This window comes from Phyllobates terribilis, unplaced genomic scaffold (genome assembly GCF_046119375.1).
Source record: "Phyllobates terribilis strain yellow unplaced genomic scaffold, ASM4611937v1 Scaffold_30__1_contigs__length_15301838, whole genome shotgun sequence".
Taxonomy (NCBI): Eukaryota; Metazoa; Chordata; class Amphibia; order Anura; family Dendrobatidae; genus Phyllobates; species Phyllobates terribilis.
The window spans coordinates 10388512-10403241 of record NW_027362790.1 but is presented as its reverse complement, the minus strand read 5'-3'; the positions used below and the strand labels follow the sequence as shown (position 1 = coordinate 10403241).

The 14730-nt window shown below is 45.4% G+C and overlaps 11 non-coding genes and 1 pseudogene across 11 annotated transcripts; all 12 read left to right on the top strand.

Annotated features, from left to right (window-relative positions):
- The first annotated feature begins 490 nt into the window (after positions 1–490).
- LOC141178882 (U2 spliceosomal RNA) lies at positions 491–681 on the top strand. The gene has a single exon (XR_012254949.1). It is a non-coding gene; the product is annotated as a U2 spliceosomal RNA (small nuclear RNA).
- Positions 682–1798: 1117 nt separating this feature from the next.
- LOC141179637 (U2 spliceosomal RNA) lies at positions 1799–1988 on the top strand. The gene has a single exon (XR_012255633.1). It is a non-coding gene; the product is annotated as a U2 spliceosomal RNA (small nuclear RNA).
- Positions 1989–3103: 1115 nt separating this feature from the next.
- On the top strand, positions 3104–3294 carry LOC141179597 (U2 spliceosomal RNA). Its single transcript, XR_012255597.1, has one exon. It is a non-coding gene; the product is annotated as a U2 spliceosomal RNA (small nuclear RNA).
- A 1115-nt stretch (positions 3295–4409) lies between these two features.
- On the top strand, positions 4410–4600 carry LOC141178880 (U2 spliceosomal RNA). Its single transcript, XR_012254947.1, has one exon. It is a non-coding gene; the product is annotated as a U2 spliceosomal RNA (small nuclear RNA).
- Positions 4601–5712: 1112 nt separating this feature from the next.
- On the top strand, positions 5713–5828 carry LOC141180023 (U2 spliceosomal RNA; annotated as a pseudogene).
- Positions 5829–6352: 524 nt separating this feature from the next.
- LOC141179691 (U2 spliceosomal RNA) lies at positions 6353–6534 on the top strand. Its single transcript, XR_012255680.1, has one exon. It is a non-coding gene; the product is annotated as a U2 spliceosomal RNA (small nuclear RNA).
- A 1115-nt stretch (positions 6535–7649) lies between these two features.
- On the top strand, positions 7650–7840 carry LOC141178879 (U2 spliceosomal RNA). Its single transcript, XR_012254946.1, has one exon. It is a non-coding gene; the product is annotated as a U2 spliceosomal RNA (small nuclear RNA).
- Positions 7841–8955: 1115 nt separating this feature from the next.
- On the top strand, positions 8956–9146 carry LOC141178878 (U2 spliceosomal RNA). The gene has a single exon (XR_012254945.1). It is a non-coding gene; the product is annotated as a U2 spliceosomal RNA (small nuclear RNA).
- A 1115-nt stretch (positions 9147–10261) lies between these two features.
- LOC141178877 (U2 spliceosomal RNA) lies at positions 10262–10452 on the top strand. Its single transcript, XR_012254944.1, has one exon. It is a non-coding gene; the product is annotated as a U2 spliceosomal RNA (small nuclear RNA).
- A 1115-nt stretch (positions 10453–11567) lies between these two features.
- LOC141178876 (U2 spliceosomal RNA) lies at positions 11568–11758 on the top strand. The gene has a single exon (XR_012254943.1). It is a non-coding gene; the product is annotated as a U2 spliceosomal RNA (small nuclear RNA).
- A 1115-nt stretch (positions 11759–12873) lies between these two features.
- Positions 12874–13064, top strand: LOC141178875 (U2 spliceosomal RNA). Its single transcript, XR_012254942.1, has one exon. It is a non-coding gene; the product is annotated as a U2 spliceosomal RNA (small nuclear RNA).
- A 1115-nt stretch (positions 13065–14179) lies between these two features.
- On the top strand, positions 14180–14370 carry LOC141178874 (U2 spliceosomal RNA). Its single transcript, XR_012254941.1, has one exon. It is a non-coding gene; the product is annotated as a U2 spliceosomal RNA (small nuclear RNA).
- Positions 14371–14730: the final 360 nt, after the last annotated feature.

Below are 14730 nucleotides of genomic sequence, written 5' to 3'. Positions count from 1 at the left end.
CTCAGCGACATTCAGCCAGCCAGGTATCCTGCCTGCAGTAGATGGAATGTGGCAATGGAACGCTGGCTGCGCGTGTCATAATAGGCTCTGAGCCTTTATATACCTGTGCACAGCAGCAGCCACCTTCAGTCTGCTGCTGGACAGCCAGCAGCAGCAGCAGCAGCAGGAGAGGTATGTAATCAGGAGCCCTCCTGCTAAGGGTAGACAGCTGCTCGTTCCACCCCACCCCCCGCCTTAATTGGTTCTCCTCCCTTCCAACGGTGTTGAGGCGGGTGGGAACAGCAGGGGGTGAAGGTGCTGTGTTTAAAGAGGTGGAGTTATGCAGATCTAAAACGCGTGGATTGCAGCAGCAGCAAGCCGAAAAGTGCAGGCATGTAAGGGATCTAGAGGTTGACAACATGTCTTCTTAACGGGAGTCCAGGAGCTCATCTCCACAAATGGACTTTTCAGGATCCTTGGGTGGCTCCGTAGTTTGAAACCAATTCTGGTTATCGCTTCTCGGCCTTTTGGCTAAGATCAAGTGTAGTATCTGTTCTTATCAGTTTAATATCTGATACGTCCCCTATCTGGGGACCATATATTAAATGGATTTTTAGAACAGGGAGATGGAAAAAGAGCTTGCTCTGTCCACTCCACGCATTGACCTGGTATTGCAGTATCTCCAGGACCGGTGCACCCCTTCTTTAATGCAGTTTCTAAAATCAGAAAGAATTGAATTCAATGTTTTTTGTTCATTTTGCTTGTTTGTCGGATTTTGGGATGGACTCTTTGGCTTTGCTTTTCTTCTCCTCATTGGATTTTCATGTTCAAAGTTGCAGAAGCCAGATTACAAGCTCATTTTGGTTCAACTTCAGCAACTGTGCATTGCATTGCCATGTAATGTGATGCAATGCTATCTTTCTAGCTCTCCCTTTTTACTTCCTTTTGGATAAACAGACATATTAGGCAAGCATTTTGGAGCTTTCACCTAAATAACTACAGGTGGTGAGATAAGCTGCACAATATAATTGACCTTTCAGTATATTGTTGCACACACACCATCTATTTAGCAAATGCCCTTGTTATCAACAGCAGCCTTTTAAACTCACCTGAGCTAACAGGTATGTGCGCTGGTTACTCTGCTGCGCTTAAAATTTCTTTTTTGGTTTGCTACAATGCCTTTTCTGAAACGTTGTCTCCTTCTGCTGGAACACTGACTTCTTTCATTTAATGCCTGCAGACTATAAAAGAGAACCCAACCCAAAAAGTTTGGTTGATTAGTCTGTGGCATTCTGTTAAACTGTTGCTTATGGCGGTCTCTGTGAGCTTCTCAGCGACATTCAGCCAGCCAGGTATCCTGCCTGCAGTAGATGGAATGTGGCAATGGAACGCTGGCTGCGCGTGTCATAATAGGCTCTGAGCCTTTATATACCTGTGCACAGCAGCAGCCACCTTCAGTCTGCTGCTGGACAGCCAGCAGCAGCAGCAGCAGCAGGAGAGGTATGTAATCAGGAGCCCTCCTGCTAAGGGTAGACAGCTGCTCGTTCCACCCCACCCCCCGCCTTAATTGGTTCTCCTCCCTTCCAACGGTGTTGAGGCGGGTGGGAACAGCAGGGGGTGAAGGTGCTGTGTTTAAAGAGGTGGAGTTATGCAGATCTAAAACGCGTGGATTGCAGCAGCAGCAAGCCGAAAAGTGCAGGCATGTAAGGGATCTAGAGGTTGACAACATGTCTTCTTAACGGGAGTCCAGGAGCTCATCTCCACAAATGGACTTTTCAGGATCCTTGGGTGGCTCCGTAGTTTGAAACCAATTCTGGTTATCGCTTCTCGGCCTTTTGGCTAAGATCAAGTGTAGTATCTGTTCTTATCAGTTTAATATCTGATACGTCCCCTATCTGGGGACCATATATTAAATGGATTTTTAGAACAGGGAGATGGAAAAGAGCTTGCTCTGTCCACTCCACGCATTGACCTGGTATTGCAGTATCTCCAGGACCGTTGCACCCCTTCTTTAATGCAGTTTCTAAAATCAGAAAGAATTGAATTCAATGTTTTTTGTTCATTTTGCTTGTTTGTCGGATTTTGGGATGGACTCTTTGGCTTTGCTTTTCTTCTCCTCATTGGATTTTTCATGTTCAAAGTTGCAGAAGCCAGATTACAAGCTCATTTTGGTTCAACTTCAGCAACTGTGCATTGCATTGCCATGTAATGTGATGCAATGCTATCTTTCTAGCTCTCCCTTTTTACTTCCTTTTATATAAACAGACATATTAGGCAAGCATTTTGGAGCTTTCACCTAAATAACTACAGGTGGTGAGATAAGCTGCACAATATAATTGACCTTTCAGTATATTGTTGCACACACACCATCTATTTAGCAAATGCCCTTGTTATCAACAGCAGCCTTTTAAACTCACCTGAGCTAACAGGTATGTGCGCTGGTTACTCTGCTGCGCTTAAAATTTCTTTTTTGGTTTGCTACAATGCCTTTTCTGAAACGTTGTCTCCTTCTGCTGGAACACTGACTTCTTTCATTTAATGCCTGCAGACTATAAAAGAGAACCCAACCCAAAAAGTTTGGTTGATTAGTCTGTGGCATTCTGTTAAACTGTTGCTTATGGCGGTCTCTGTGAGCTTCTCAGCGACATTCAGCCAGCCAGGTATCCTGCCTGCAGTAGATGGAATGTGGCAATGGAACGCTGGCTGCGCGTGTCATAATAGGCTCTGAGCCTTTATATACCTGTGCACAGCAGCAGCCACCTTCAGTCTGCTGCTGGACAGCCAGCAGCAGCAGCAGCAGGAGAGGTATGTAATCAGGAGCCCTCCTGCTAAGGGTAGACAGCTGCTCGTTCCACCCCACCCCCCGCCTTAATTGGTTCTCCTCCCTTCCAACGGTGTTGAGGCGGGTGGGAACAGCAGGGGGTGAAGGTGCTGTGTTTAAAGAGGTGGAGTTATGCAGATCTAAAACGCGTGGATTGCAGCAGCAGCAAGCCGAAAAGTGCAGGCATGTAAGGGATCTAGAGGTTGACAACATGTCTTCTTAACGGGAGTCCAGGAGCTCATCTCCACAAATGGACTTTTCAGGATCCTTGGGTGGCTCCGTAGTTTGAAACCAATTCTGGTTATCGCTTCTCGGCCTTTTGGCTAAGATCAAGTGTAGTATCTGTTCTTATCAGTTTAGTATCTGATACGTCCCCTATCTGGGGACCATATATTAAATGGATTTTTAGAACAGGGAGATGGAAAAAGAGCTTGCTCTGTCCACTCCACGCATTGACCTGGTATTGCAGTATCTCCAGGACCGGTGCACCCCTTCTTTAATGCAGTTTCTAAAATCAGAAAGAATTGAATTCAATGTTTTTTGTTCATTTTGCTTGTTTGTCGGATTTTGGGATGGACTCTTTGGCTTTGCTTTTCTTCTCCTCATTGGATTTTTCATGTTCAAAGTTGCAGAAGCCAGATTACAAGCTCATTTTGGTTCAACTTCAGCAACTGTGCATTGCATTGCCATGTAATGTGATGCAATGCTATCTTTCTAGCTCTCCCTTTTTACTTCCTTTTGGATAAACAGACATATTAGGCAAGCATTTTGGAGCTTTCACCTAAATAACTACAGGTGGTGAGATAAGCTGCACAATATAATTGACCTTTCAGTATATTGTTGCACACACACCATCTATTTAGCAAATGCCCTTGTTATCAACAGCAGCCTTTTAAACTCACCTGAGCTAACAGGTATGTGCGCTGGTTACTCTGCTGCGCTTAAAATTTCTTTTTTGGTTTGCTACAATGCCTTTTCTGAAACGTTGTCTCCTTCTGCTGGAACACTGACTTCTTTCATTTAATGCCTGCAGACTATAAAAGAGAACCCAACCCAAAAAGTTTGGTTGATTAGTCTGTGGCATTCTGTTAAACTGTTGCTTATGGCGGTCTCTGTGAGCTTCTCAGCGACATTCAGCCAGCCAGGTATCCTGCCTGCAGTAGATGGAATGTGGCAATGGAACGCTGGCTGCGCGTGTCATAATAGGCTCTGAGTCTTTATATACCTGTGCACAGCAGCAGCCACCTTCAGTCTGCTGCTGGACAGCCAGCAGCAGCAGCAGCAGGAGAGGTATGTAATCAGGAGCCCTCCTGCTAAGGGTAGACAGCTGCTCGTTCCACCCCACCCCCCGCCTTAATTGGTTCTCCTCCCTTCCAACGGTGTTGAGGCGGGTGGGAACAGCAGGGGGTGAAGGTGCTGTGTTTAAAGAGGTGGAGTTATGCAGATCTAAAACGCGTGGATTGCAGCAGCAGCAAGCCGAAAAGTGCAGGCATGTAAGGGATCTAGAGGTTGACAACATGTCTTCTTAACGGGAGTCCAGGAGCTCATCTCCACAAATGGACTTTTCAGGATCCTTGGGTGGCTCCGTAGTTTGAAACCAATTCTGGTTATCGCTTCTCGGCCTTTTGGCTAAGATCAAGTGTAGTATCTGTTCTTATCAGTTTAATATCTGATACGTCCCCTATCTGGGGACCATATATTAAATGGATTTTTAGAACAGGGAGATGGAAAAAGAGCTTGCTCTGTCCACTCCACGCATTGACCTGGTATTGCAGTATCTCCAGGACCGGTGCACCCCTTCTTTAATGCAGTTTCTAAAATCAGAAAGAATTGAATTCAATGTTTTTTGTTCATTTTGCTTGTTTGTCGGATTTTGGGATGGACTCTTTGGCTTTGCTTTTCTTCTCCTCATTGGATTTTTCATGTTCAAAGTTGCAGAAGCCAGATTACAAGCTCATTTTGGTTCAACTTCAGCAACTGTGCATTGCATTGCCATGTAATGTGATGCAATGCTATCTTTCTAGCTCTCCCTTTTTACTTCCTTTTGGATAAACAGACATATTAGGCAAGCATTTTGGAGCTTTCACCTAAATAACTACAGGTGGTGAGATAAGCTGCACAATATAATTGACCTTTCAGTATATTGTTGCACACACACCATCTATTTAGCAAATGCCCTTGTTATCAACAGCAGCCTTTTAAACTCACCTGAGCTAACAGGTATGTGCGCTGGTTACTCTGCTGCGCTTAAAATTTCTTTTTTGGTTTGCTACAATGCCTTTTCTGAAACGTTGTCTCCTTCTGCTGGAACACTGACTTCTTTCATTTAATGCCTGCAGACTATAAAAGAGAACCCAACCCAAAAAGTTTGGTTGATTAGTCTGTGGCATTCTGTTAAACTGTTGCTTATGGCAGTCTCTGTGAGCTTCTCAGCGACATTCAGCCAGCCAGGTATCCTGCCTGCAGTAGATGGAATGTGGCAATGGAACGCTGGCTGCGCGTGTCATAATAGGCTCTGAGCCTTTATATACCTGTGCACAGCAGCAGCCACCTTCAGTCTGCTGCTGGACAGCCAGCAGCAGCAGCAGGAGAGGTATGTAATCAGGAGCCCTCCTGCTAAGGGTAGACAGCTGCTCGTTCCACCCCACCCCCCGCCTTAATTGGTTCTCCTCCCTTCCAACGGTGTTGAGGCGGGTGGGAACAGCAGGGGGTGAAGGTGCTGTGTTTAAAGAGGTGGAGTTATGCAGATCTAAAACGCGTGGATTGCAGCAGCAGCAAGCCGAAAAGTGCAGGCATGTAAGGGATCTAGAGGTTGACAAGATGTCTTCTTAACGGGAGTCCAGGAGCTCATCTCCACAAATGGACTTTTCAGGATCCTTGGGTGGCTCCGTAGTTTGAAACCAATTCTGGTTATCGCTTCTCGGCCTTTTGGCTAAGATCAAGTGTAGTATCTTTTGAAAAGGCAGTTTTGTCCTTGGGCTGCCCTAGTAAATTGATGCATATTACACACTGGTTTGGTGCACTTGTTAGTACGCCAGGTGGCTCATAGAGTTATCTGATGGAAAACATGGCCCTCCAGGATCGAAGTCACTAGGCTGGGTAAGTGTGAGGGCTTTGGAGCAATGTGCCCCAGGAGTAGGCGCCCTGGTGGGAGTCCAAGCTTACTGGGACTGGGAACCCCAGAAAGACTTGGCTTCGTAGCACGCCGCACCTTTGCCAATCATACTTTCTGAGCAACCCCCCCTATTCCTGGCCTCCGGGCTAGGAAGGGGAATTTTTATAAACCCGGTCGGAGGTCCGGTCAGCTTTGGGCTGAGAAACCAACACAGGCTCCAGCTCCACTAGGGTGGCAGCCTAGATGGAAGCTGGGAGCACGAAAACGGCTCTTCTCCGGCTTCGGCTAGGGAGAGCATCGGAGATCCCTGACCCTCGCTGTAGCCTTCTGGCTCGGAGGGATGGGGATGGTTTATTGGGGACCCTCTCCTCCGGGAAGGGTCCACATGAATCCTCGCCTCATGCGCTGTTTTGGTGTGACTTCGGTCACATTTTTCAGTGCCTTGGATGCAGCTTCAATCAAAAAATCTGTTCTTATCAGTTTAATATCTGATACGTCCCCTATCTGGGGACCATATATTAAATGGATTTTTAGAACAGGGAGATGGAAAAAGAGCTTGCTCTGTCCACTCCACGCATTGACCTGGTATTGCAGTATCTCCAGGACCGGTGCACCCCTTCTTTAATGCAGTTTCTAAAATCAGAAAGAATTGAATTCAATGTTTTTTGTTCATTTTGCTTGTTTGTCGGATTTTGGGATGGACTCTTTGGCTTTGCTTTTCTTCTCCTCATTGGATTTTTCATGTTCAAAGTTGCAGAAGCCAGATTACAAGCTCATTTTGGTTCAACTTCAGCAACTGTGCATTGCATTGCCATGTAATGTGATGCAATGCTATCTTTCTAGCTCTCCCTTTTTACTTCCTTTTGGATAAACAGACATATTAGGCAAGCATTTTGGAGCTTTCACCTAAATAACTACAGGTGGTGAGATAAGCTGCACAATATAATTGACCTTTCAGTATATTGTTGCACACACACCATCTATTTAGCAAACGCCTTTGTTATCAACAGCAGCCTTTTAAACTCACCTGAGCTAACAGGTATGTGCGCTGGTTACTCTGCTGCGCTTAAAATTTCTTTTTTGGTTTGCTACAATGCCTTTTCTGAAACGTTGTCTCCTTCTGCTGGAACACTGACTTCTTTCATTTAATGCCTGCAGACTATAAAAGAGAACCCAACCCAAAAAGTTTGGTTGATTAGTCTGTGGCATTCTGTTAAACTGTTGCTTATGGCGGTCTCTGTGAGCTTCTCAGCGACATTCAGCCAGCCAGGTATCCTGCCTGCAGTAGATGGAATGTGGCAATGGAACGCTGGCTGCGCGTGTCATAATAGGCTCTGAGCCTTTATATACCTGTGCACAGCAGCAGCCACCTTCAGTCTGCTGCTGGACAGCCAGCAGCAGCAGCAGCAGGAGAGGTATGTAATCAGGAGCCCTCCTGCTAAGGGTAGACAGCTGCTCGTTCCACCCCACCCCCCGCCTTAATTGGTTCTCCTCCCTTCCAACGGTGTTGAGGCGGGTGGGAACAGCAGGGGGTGAAGGTGCTGTGTTTAAAGAGGTGGAGTTATGCAGATCTAAAACGCGTGGATTGCAGCAGCAGCAAGCCGAAAAGTGCAGGCATGTAAGGGATCTAGAGGTTGACAACATGTCTTCTTAACGGGAGTCCAGGAGCTCATCTCCACAAATGGACTTTTCAGGATCCTTGGGTGGCTCCGTAGTTTGAAACCAATTCTGGTTATCGCTTCTCGGCCTTTTGGCTAAGATCAAGTGTAGTATCTGTTCTTATCAGTTTAATATCTGATACGTCCCCTATCTGGGGACCATATATTAAATGGATTTTTAGAACAGGGAGATGGAAAAAGAGCTTGCTCTGTCCACTCCACGCATTGACCTGGTATTGCAGTATCTCCAGGACCGGTGCACCCCTTCTTTAATGCAGTTTCTAAAATCAGAAAGAATTGAATTCAATGTTTTTTGTTCATTTTGCTTGTTTGTCGGATTTTGGGATGGACTCTTTGGCTTTGCTTTTCTTCTCCTCATTGGATTTTTCATGTTCAAAGTTGCAGAAGCCAGATTACAAGCTCATTTTGGTTCAACTTCAGCAACTGTGCATTGCATTGCCATGTAATGTGATGCAATGCTATCTTTCTAGCTCTCCCTTTTTACTTCCTTTTGGATAAACAGACATATTAGGCAAGCATTTTGGAGCTTTCACCTAAATAACTACAGGTGGTGAGATAAGCTGCACAATATAATTGACCTTTCAGTATATTGTTGCACACACACCATCTATTTAGCAAATGCCCTTGTTATCAACAGCAGCCTTTTAAACTCACCTGAGCTAACAGGTATGTGCGCTGGTTACTCTGCTGCGCTTAAAATTTCTTTTTTGGTTTGCTACAATGCCTTTTCTGAAACGTTGTCTCCTTCTGCTGGAACACTGACTTCTTTCATTTAATGCCTGCAGACTATAAAAGAGAACCCAACCCAAAAAGTTTGGTTGATTAGTCTGTGGCATTCTGTTAAACTGTTGCTTATGGCGGTCTCTGTGAGCTTCTCAGCGACATTCAGCCAGCCAGGTATCCTGCCTGCAGTAGATGGAATGTGGCAATGGAACGCTGGCTGCGCGTGTCATAATAGGCTCTGAGCCTTTATATACCTGTGCACAGCAGCAGCCACCTTCAGTCTGCTGCTGGACAGCCAGCAGCAGCAGCAGCAGGAGAGGTATGTAATCAGGAGCCCTCCTGCTAAGGGTAGACAGCTGCTCGTTCCACCCCACCCCCCGCCTTAATTGGTTCTCCTCCCTTCCAACGGTGTTGAGGCGGGTGGGAACAGCAGGGGGTGAAGGTGCTGTGTTTAAAGAGGTGGAGTTATGCAGATCTAAAACGCGTGGATTGCAGCAGCAGCAAGCCGAAAAGTGCAGGCATGTAAGGGATCTAGAGGTTGACAACATGTCTTCTTAACGGGAGTCCAGGAGCTCATCTCCACAAATGGACTTTTCAGGATCCTTGGGTGGCTCCGTAGTTTGAAACCAATTCTGGTTATCGCTTCTCGGCCTTTTGGCTAAGATCAAGTGTAGTATCTGTTCTTATCAGTTTAATATCTGATACGTCCCCTATCTGGGGACCATATATTAAATGGATTTTTAGAACAGGGAGATGGAAAAAGAGCTTGCTCTGTCCACTCCACGCATTGACCTGGTATTGCAGTATCTCCAGGACCGGTGCACCCCTTCTTTAATGCAGTTTCTAAAATCAGAAAGAATTGAATTCAATGTTTTTTGTTCATTTTGCTTGTTTGTCGGATTTTGGGATGGACTCTTTGGCTTTGCTTTTCTTCTCCTCATTGGATTTTTCATGTTCAAAGTTGCAGAAGCCAGATTACAAGCTCATTTTGGTTCAACTTCAGCAACTGTGCATTGCATTGCCATGTAATGTGATGCAATGCTATCTTTCTAGCTCTCCCTTTTTACTTCCTTTTGGATAAACAGACATATTAGGCAAGCATTTTGGAGCTTTCACCTAAATAACTACAGGTGGTGAGATAAGCTGCACAATATAATTGACCTTTCAGTATATTGTTGCACACACACCATCTATTTAGCAAATGCCCTTGTTATCAACAGCAGCCTTTTAAACTCACCTGAGCTAACAGGTATGTGCGCTGGTTACTCTGCTGCGCTTAAAATTTCTTTTTTGGTTTGCTACAATGCCTTTTCTGAAACGTTGTCTCCTTCTGCTGGAACACTGACTTCTTTCATTTAATGCCTGCAGACTATAAAAGAGAACCCAACCCAAAAAGTTTGGTTGATTAGTCTGTGGCATTCTGTTAAACTGTTGCTTATGGCGGTCTCTGTGAGCTTCTCAGCGACATTCAGCCAGCCAGGTATCCTGCCTGCAGTAGATGGAATGTGGCAATGGAACGCTGGCTGCGCGTGTCATAATAGGCTCTGAGCCTTTATATACCTGTGCACAGCAGCAGCCACCTTCAGTCTGCTGCTGGACAGCCAGCAGCAGCAGCAGCAGGAGAGGTATGTAATCAGGAGCACTCCTGCTAAGGGTAGACAGCTGCTCGTTCCACCCCACCCCCCGCCTTAATTGGTTCTCCTCCCTTCCAACGGTGTTGAGGCGGGTGGGAACAGCAGGGGGTGAAGGTGCTGTGTTTAAAGAGGTGGAGTTATGCAGATCTAAAACGCGTGGATTGCAGCAGCAGCAAGCCGAAAAGTGCAGGCATGTAAGGGATCTAGAGGTTGACAACATGTCTTCTTAACGGGAGTCCAGGAGCTCATCTCCACAAATGGACTTTTCAGGATCCTTGGGTGGCTCCGTAGTTTGAAACCAATTCTGGTTATCGCTTCTCGGCCTTTTGGCTAAGATCAAGTGTAGTATCTGTTCTTATCAGTTTAATATCTGATACGTCCCCTATCTGGGGACCATATATTAAATGGATTTTTAGAACAGGGAGATGGAAAAAGAGCTTGCTCTGTCCACTCCACGCATTGACCTGGTATTGCAGTATCTCCAGGACCGGTGCACCCCTTCTTTAATGCAGTTTCTAAAATCAGAAAGAATTGAATTCAATGTTTTTTGTTCATTTTGCTTGTTTGTCGGATTTTGGGATGGACTCTTTGGCTTTGCTTTTCTTCTCCTCATTGGATTTTTCATGTTCAAAGTTGCAGAAGCCAGATTACAAGCTCATTTTGGTTCAACTTCAGCAACTGTGCATTGCATTGCCATGTAATGTGATGCAATGCTATCTTTCTAGCTCTCCCTTTTTACTTCCTTTTGGATAAACAGACATATTAGGCAAGCATTTTGGAGCTTTCACCTAAATAACTACAGGTGGTGAGATAAGCTGCACAATATAATTGACCTTTCAGTATATTGTTGCACACACACCATCTATTTAGCAAATGCCCTTGTTATCAACAGCAGCCTTTTAAACTCACCTGAGCTAACAGGTATGTGCGCTGGTTACTCTGCTGCGCTTAAAATTTCTTTTTTGGTTTGCTACAATGCCTTTTCTGAAACGTTGTCTCCTTCTGCTGGAACACTGACTTCTTTCATTTAATGCCTGCAGACTATAAAAGAGAACCCAACCCAAAAAGTTTGGTTGATTAGTCTGTGGCATTCTGTTAAACTGTTGCTTATGGCGGTCTCTGTGAGCTTCTCAGCGACATTCAGCCAGCCAGGTATCCTGCCTGCAGTAGATGGAATGTGGCAATGGAACGCTGGCTGCGCGTGTCATAATAGGCTCTGAGCCTTTATATACCTGTGCACAGCAGCAGCCACCTTTAGTCTGCTGCTGGACAGCCAGCAGCAGCAGCAGCAGGAGAGGTATGTAATCAGGAGCCCTCCTGCTAAGGGTAGACAGCTGCTCGTTCCACCCCACCCCCCGCCTTAATTGGTTCTCCTCCCTTCCAACGGTGTTGAGGCGGGTGGGAACAGCAGGGGGTGAAGGTGCTGTGTTTAAAGAGGTGGAGTTATGCAGATCTAAAACGCGTGGATTGCAGCAGCAGCAAGCCGAAAAGTGCAGGCATGTAAGGGATCTAGAGGTTGACAAGATGTCTTCTTAACGGGAGTCCAGGAGCTCATCTCCACAAATGGACTTTTCAGGATCCTTGGGTGGCTCCGTAGTTTGAAACCAATTCTGGTTATCGCTTCTCGGCCTTTTGGCTAAGATCAAGTGTAGTATCTGTTCTTATCAGTTTAATATCTGATACGTCCCCTATCTGGGGACCATATATTAAATGGATTTTTAGAACAGGGAGATGGAAAAAGAGCTTGCTCTGTCCACTCCACGCATTGACCTGGTATTGCAGTATCTCCAGGACCGGTGCACCCCTTCTTTAATGCAGTTTCTAAAATCAGAAAGAATTGAATTCAATGTTTTTTGTTCATTTTGCTTGTTTGTCGGATTTTGGGATGGACTCTTTGGCTTTGCTTTTCTTCTCCTCATTGGATTTTTCATGTTCAAAGTTGCAGAAGCCAGATTACAAGCTCATTTTGGTTCAACTTCAGCAACTGTGCATTGCATTGCCATGTAATGTGATGCAATGCTATCTTTCTAGCTCTCCCTTTTTACTTCCTTTTGGATAAACAGACATATTAGGCAAGCATTTTGGAGCTTTCACCTAAATAACTACAGGTGGTGAGATAAGCTGCACAATATAATTGACCTTTCAGTATATTGTTGCACACACACCATCTATTTAGCAAATGCCCTTGTTATCAACAGCAGCCTTTTAAACTCACCTGAGCTAACAGGCATGTGCGCTGGTTACTCTGCTGCGCTTAAAATTTCTTTTTTGGTTTGCTACAATGCCTTTTCTGAAACGTTGTCTCCTTCTGCTGGAACACTGACTTCTTTCATTTAATGCCTGCAGACTATAAAAGAGAACCCAACCCAAAAAGTTTGGTTGATTGGTCTGTGGCATTCTGTTAAACTGTTGCTTATGGCGGTCTCTGTGAGCTTCTCAGCGACATTCAGCCAGCCAGGTATCCTGCCTGCAGTAGATGGAATGTGGCAATGGAACGCTGGCTGCGCGTGTCATAATAGGCTCTGAGCCTTTATATACCTGTGCACAGCAGCAGCCACCTTCAGTCTGCTGCTGGACAGCCAGCAGCAGCAGCAGCAGGAGAGGTATGTAATCAGGAGCCCTCCTGCTAAGGGTAGACAGCTGCTCGTTCCACCCCACCCCCCGCCTTAATTGGTTCTCCTCCCTTCCAACGGTGTTGAGGCGGGTGGGAACAGCAGGGGGTGAAGGTGCTGTGTTTAAAGAGGTGGAGTTATGCAGATCTAAAACGCGTGGATTGCAGCAGCAGCAAGCCGAAAAGTGCATGCATGTAAGGGATCTAGAGGTTGACAACATGTCTTCTTAACGGGAGTCCAGGAGCTCATCTCCACAAATGGACTTTTCAGGATCCTTGGGTGGCTCCGTAGTTTGAAACCAATTCTGGTTATCGCTTCTCGGCCTTTTGGCTAAGATCAAGTGTAGTATCTGTTCTTATCAGTTTAATATCTGATACGTCCCCTATCTGGGGACCATATATTAAATGGATTTTTAGAACAGGGAGATGGAAAAAGAGCTTGCTCTGTCCACTCCACGCATTGACCTGGTATTGCAGTATCTCCAGGACCGGTGCACCCCTTCTTTAATGCAGTTTCTAAAATCAGAAAGAATTGAATTCAATGTTTTTTGTTCATTTTGCTTGTTTGTCGGATTTTGGGATGGACTCTTTGGCTTTGCTTTTCTTCTCCTCATTGGATTTTTCATGTTCAAAGTTGCAGAAGCCAGATTACAAGCTCATTTTGGTTCAACTTCAGCAACTGTGCATTGCATTGCCATGTAATGTGATGCAATGCTATCTTTCTAGCTCTCCCTTTTTACTTCCTTTTGGATAAACAGACATATTAGGCAAGCATTTTGGAGCTTTCACCTAAATAACTACAGGTGGTGAGATAAGCTGCACAATATAATTGACCTTTCAGTATATTGTTGCACACACACCATCTATTTAGCAAATGCCCTTGTTATCAACAGCAGCCTTTTAAACTCACCTGAGCTAACAGGTATGTGCGCTGGTTACTCTGCTGCGCTTAAAATTTCTTTTTTGGTTTGCTACAATGCCTTTTCTGAAACGTTGTCTCCTTCTGCTGGAACACTGACTTCTTTCATTTAATGCCTGCAGACTATAAAAGAGAACCCAACCCAAAAAGTTTGGTTGATTAGTCTGTGGCATTCTGTTAAACTGTTGCTTATGGCGGTCTCTGTGAGCTTCTCAGCGACATTCAGCCAGCCAGGTATCCTGCCTGCAGTAGATGGAATGTGGCAATGGAACGCTGGCTGCGCGTGTCATAATAGGCTCTGAGCCTTTATATACCTGTGCACAGCAGCAGCCACCTTCAGTCTGCTGCTGGACAGCCAGCAGCAGCAGCAGCAGGAGAGGTATGTAATCAGGAGCCCTCCTGCTAAGGGTAGACAGCTGCTCGTTCCACCCCACCCCCCGCCTTAATTGGTTCTCCTCCCTTCCAACGGTGTTGAGGCGGGTGGGAACAGCAGGGGGTGAAGGTGCTGTGTTTAAAGAGGTGGAGTTATGCAGATCTAAAACGCGTGGATTGCAGCAGCAGCAAGCCGAAAAGTGCAGGCATGTAAGGGATCTAGAGGTTGACAACATGTCTTCTTAACGGGAGTCCAGGAGCTCATCTCCACAAATGGACTTTTCAGGATCCTTGGGTGGCTCCGTAGTTTGAAACCAATTCTGGTTATCGCTTCTCGGCCTTTTGGCTAAGATCAAGTGTAGTATCTGTTCTTATCAGTTTAATATCTGATACGTCCCCTATCTGGGGACCATATATTAAATGGATTTTTAGAACAGGGAGATGGAAAAAGAGCTTGCTCTGTCCACTCCACGCATTGACCTGGTATTGCAGTATCTCCAGGACCGGTGCACCCCTTCTTTAATGCAGTTTCTAAAATCAGAAAGAATTGAATTCAATGTTTTTTGTTCATTTTGCTTGTTTGTCGGATTTTGGGATGGACTCTTTGGCTTTGCTTTTCTTCTCCTCATTGGATTTTTCATGTTCAAAGTTGCAGAAGCCAGATTACAAGCTCATTTTGGTTCAACTTCAGCAACTGTGCATTGCATTGCCATGTAATGTGATGCAATGCTATCTTTCTAGCTCTCCCTTTTTACTTCCTTTTGGATAAACAGACATATTAGGCAAGCATTTTGGAGCTTTCACCTAAATAACTACAGGTGGTGAGATAAGCTGCACAATATAATTGACCTTTCAGTATATTGTTGCACACACACCA